The sequence below is a fragment of the Gobio gobio genome (genome assembly GCF_949357685.1).
Source record: "Gobio gobio genome assembly, chromosome: 3".
Classification (NCBI taxonomy): Eukaryota; Metazoa; Chordata; class Actinopteri; order Cypriniformes; family Gobionidae; genus Gobio; species Gobio gobio.
The window spans coordinates 38,380,927-38,386,403 of NC_137099.1; positions in this window are offsets into that span (position 1 = coordinate 38,380,927).

A 5,477-nucleotide genomic window follows, 5' to 3' on the forward strand; every position below is an offset into this window, starting at 1 on the left:
TGACGGATTGATTGACAGCTGTCTGACTCGCGAGTCGCAAAGATGGAGAATGACCAAGGGGGTAATCCAGCACATGGAAAGTGTACCTTCCATAGGGGCAGCCATTGCTGTTAGCATCCCATTGACTCCCATTCATTTTGGCCTCACTTTGACAGCAAATAACTTTATATCTGAGGCGTTTAAAGACTCCATTTGTCCATTGTTTATTTCTAAAGAAACACGGCAATGCATAAAAGGCTCCATTACTTTGTATCTTACACTTTCGCCCTGTAGAAGCCGTTTTTGTAAAAATAGGCTAACTATTGCGTCATAACCACGCGACTCTCTGTCGCACAGTAGAGAAATTACCATATAGACCCGTGTAGACAGGAGGAGAAGCTCGCAGGCAATCTTTTACTGTCTATGACATATTATATTAACATATTATATTATATTAACATATATATATATATAACATATATATTATATGTTATTATATTAACATATTATACTCCATCACATCTACTGCGGTCTCAAAATTCTGGCCAGTTGATAATACCGAGAATATCCAAATCAACTGCAGGCGGTCGATCCTTTTCCTATTTAGCTCCGAAACTCTGGAACAGTCTTCCTAACATTGTTCGGGAAGCAGACACACTCTGTCAGTTTAAATCTAGACTAAAAACACATCTCTTTACTGTGGCATACACATAAAACACTTTTTCAATGAAATGATTGTTAGGCTGCATTAACTAGGTCAGCCGGAACCGGGAACACTTCCCATAACACCTGATGTACTCGTGACATCATCAGAAGAATGGCATCTACGCTAATGTTAGTCTCTCTGTTTTATCCGGGCTGGATCCAGTTCAGATGGTGGACCTGCGCTTAGAGAAGACCAACACAGGACCCCGAAGTGTCTGCAGAGACCGTGATTAGACTCCCCCTGCAACTGCCTCATGGACACGGCATCTCAATAAACCCGTCTCCGGCGTGTTGACTCAGATTGTTCGAATATTACAATTAAATAATACTTAAATCGATATGTCATCCTCAATAAACCCGTCTCCAGCGTGTTGCCTCCGATCATTTGAATATTGCACTTTAATAATTATTTAATCAACATCATCCTCAATAAAGCCGTCTCCAGCATGTTGCCCCCGGTCCCTCGAATATTCTGATCTATTATGACCTCTGAGCTGTAAAGGTGCCAGAATAATAATAATAATCATACGCTGTTTGTTAATTGGCCAGAGGAGAACTGGCACCCCGACTGAGCCTGGTTTCTCCCAAGGTTTATTTTTCTCCATTAGGTCACCTGATGGGGTTTTGGTTTCCTTGCCACTGTTGCCTCTGGCTTGGCGTGCTCAGTTGGGGACACTAAATTTTTCAACTAAACATCGAAATAAAAATATTTAATAAACAAAATTAACCATTTAAACTAAATTACTGATCGAATTATTGATCTAAAGCCCACACTGTCACTGTATGATAACTGAAATTAACTGATGACATCAGCTTTTTTTCCAGAATGGCTATACAGCTGAATAAAATTATGCTGCATTATTTTCCTGTTTAACACTGTAAAGCTGCTGTGAAACAATCTACATTGTTAAAAGCGCTATATAAATAAAGTTGACTTGACTTGACTATGAGGCAATTTATTAAAATCAATAAATACTATGCAAAATTACAAAATAATTCATCAGAATACTTACCAAAAGTTGCTCCTGCTCACGATTTCACTTTGCACAACTACTAGAGGACTTACAACTGTCAGACAGGTTGCTCACGTCACATCTACGTCGTCAAGTTCAGTCTGAGGCTGCGCAGTACACTCAGCCATCAGGAAGTGAGTGCTTCTAATTGACTTCACTTTTCTCCATGGAAGTTTATGGGGTCGCTGTGTTCATTTCTTTTACTGTCTATGAGAATGACTGGAGTGACGCCAGTGGCATTCTCATCATGTGATTGGGGAAAACATTTCTGAGGGCGTGGTGAGCTCGTGCCAGGGGCGTGTCTAGTGAGCCATTGGAAGAACCATCATACGTCACAATGACCTACAACGTCCAATAGGAAAATTCAACTGCAGGAGCCACCATTCAACCTTAAGAGGGCAGCACTCAGATGGTTTTACACCATATATTATAGAATTAAAACACTTTATACCCAAATGTCAAAATATTTACTTGAATCAATGAACAGCACTAATAAAGCCCCAGTCTTGCAGATCATTAACTAAAAAAAAGTTGGTTTAGGGTTAAGTTACCCTTTAAAGTCAATGTCTCGCGAACATCCTATAGAATTCAACCAATCAGATGATGACTTTGAAACTCCTGAAGTGTTTCCAGTTAAGTGTCTCATATGCATCAGATGTTCAGCCAACGGTCCGTGGGCATGATGTCTGAGGCTGAGACTACTTGTGACTTGACTATAGACTTGAGTTAATGACTTTAATAAAGATTAGTGAAGTAGGTTCTCCTTCAGATAGACACAGTCTGCAATGATAGACTTCATACAACTCACTGAGCAAAAATTACTGGTAAACAATATCTTTTCAAAAATGTACAATATACATTATTTAGACTTTCAAAACCTTTTTTGCATCATAAATCTTATAATGATCCAGATGGAAATCATTCTTCTGTGCAATCAAAAATGTTGTGACGTGTTTCTAAAATTAACTTTCAAGTAACATTCTACTGTCTATGATAGAAAATACTGCTCAGATTATTACTTTGTTTTGCAAGTGTTCATGACTAGTGTGTAACAAGTAGGCCAGTGTATAAGATGGTCATTGTTTGCACTCTGTAGAAGCTCTTTTCTTGATGTTTTTGTTATAAAGCTGCATTAAAAAAGGTTTAGAGTATAGGGATGATGTAAGGGACACAAACATATCTATATTATAGTAAAATGTAGCACAGGATTTGTACTTTTCTGAAGCTGTTTATGTAAATACTTTTGCATTGTATATGCTGACAATACATCCATATTGTAAAATTTTTACATATATGCACACATACAAAAATTAATGTCTAAACTTTCTGTATGAAAGTATATGAATACTAATGAGATGATACCTATAGCATAATATCTAGTGCAACCAAAGCCAAATGAGATGAATGTTTTACAGAGCCCCGTTTAAGTACAGAACCACAGGAAGTCTAAGGAGTTACCACTTCCTGTATCTTGCAAGAAGGCCTTCTAAACTTACCTTATACACCATGACTGATGTTTTTTTATTTGCCATTGGAAACAGGAAAACATTGTTTAAAGACACCATATCATAAATCACTTCAACATAGTGCGTCTACAAATAAATATGTTCACTTGGTGTGACAAACCACTTAAAAAGCCAATTGTGAATCATCATTTACCACCCATTATACAATGTAAAAATGCAGAGAGTTTTCTGTGATGGATAGGTTTAGGGGTTATGGGGATAGAATATACAGTGCCCCACATCCACACCCCCATACCTTCAGCATCTATTTAGGGGATGGGACGCTTCAGATTCTGGAGAGCATTTGATTGGACAGAAGATGTGATGAGAAGCTGAAGTCCGCGGTGATGTCATAAAAACCTGTGATCCATTTTAGCGGAAGTGAGAGACTGCAAATTTTGAATGCTTATATCTCCTAAATTAGAATTTTGTCATTGTGTTGGAACACACCAGCTTATTCATAACATTAAGGCTGACATATTCATACTAAAAGCAAAAAACTTACATTTTTATATCAGGGGGCCTTTAACACACTGCTCTACTGCAGCGGGACATGGACCCTATATTTCTACCAATAACAGAGATTCAATGCCTTCCATCTACGTAATCTAAGAAGGATTTTGGGCATCTCCTGGCAGGACCAAACCTAGTATTTTTGCCTTGCTCACCCCGAGACGTCTGCACTGGCTTGGTCATGTAAGCTGCATTGAACACCGGCCAAATGCCCAAAGGTCTGCAGTAGTGAACTTAGTGAACTTGCCACTGGCTCCAGGCCAGTAGGTACGCCTATACTTTGCTACAAAGATGTATGAAACAAGAACTGGTTGGTCCAGAGAAGAGTCCCGAACTATGAATGCACCCGGAATTCCCCTGGAGGGAGCTCTGCTTCTTTAATTGCTTCTGACTGACTTTTGTTATAACTGTGTGTTAGATGGTGGAAATGTAGTGTGACAGATTGTTATGATTTTTGTGTTCTCTTCCTCATGTTTGACAGAATGTATGTAACATCAATTTACACTTTACGCAGTTTGTAGTTTCTTAATTATTCTGAGGGAAGCAGTAGGGGGTGAAAAAAGAGCCAAGCAAAGAAAACAAACAAGAGAAAACTAAAATAAAATAACATGAACATCTTTTTGCTCTTTGGTGCCAAGTTATTATCTTGATGTTTGAATGTGAAGAAGTGCATTTCATAGCTTTAAACATTTAGCCCACCTGTTTCAATTCTAAAATGAGAGTTTCTAATTCCCCTTCACTTTCACACCTCCATGTCTTTGATGTGTTTGGAATAAAGTTATCTGAAATAATAAAGCAAACGTGCACTTTAATCAAAAGTTGGTCACATGATACTGTGTTTTGTGTTTTGTTTGCATTGTTTTCTGAAAGACAAACATGAGATGATTTTGAGTGAGTGGTACGCACTGTGTGTGTTTTCCTCCACCCACTCATAAAGGAAATTAAAAAAAAAAAAACACAAACCTTCACCTGGTCTACAGTGACGTTTTTATATAGGCCTTTTGAAATAATTTTTATCATGCAGAAGGTAGTTGAACAAGTAAATTATTTCCTTAAAAATATTGTTATAAATCTTTACTCTTTTATGTTTTACAATTGCATTATCTAGATCTGTAAATATCAGACTGGTATGATTTTAGTAGGACTAAAGGCCTGAATCCGAAGTGTGCCAAAATTAAATGAAGACCAAATTTTTGAACGTACCTCTCTTCCCTCTATAGTTTATGGCAAATAGCCTGTGTTTTGTAATTCATAAAAATATTTGTCCGGTCTCGTTTATGTGTGTTACTACCATCTGTTTTCCGTCTGTCATTGTTGTGTCTTCTTCTTCAACACACCGTTATAGAAGACTGGACCATAATGGATTATGCAGCTAAATTTGCTGTGATTGCCCAAGAGGGCATTGATTTTTTGTTTTTTTTACTAAAAAGTTCTGTCATCTCGTCACCACCAGCCCCTTTGATGACGACATCCTGAAGTCCTTGTTCTGGATTGGTGCTAAATATCACCACCATGTAGACCTCCCAGACACCTCTGGACGAAACTGAAGGGATGCCATCATTCGGTGTCTGCCACAATACGTCAGCCAGAGCCTGAGGAGAAGAGGACAGTGTTGAACCTCAAAGCTCCACAGTGAGTCTGAGGACTGGCTGATGGACTTCAGTGCAGAGGACTCCCTCCCTATCCCACCCCGTTTCGTGTTCTTCATTGCTGTTTCTAGACAGCACTATGAACTGTTTGGACTATGTTTTGTCTGAATCAT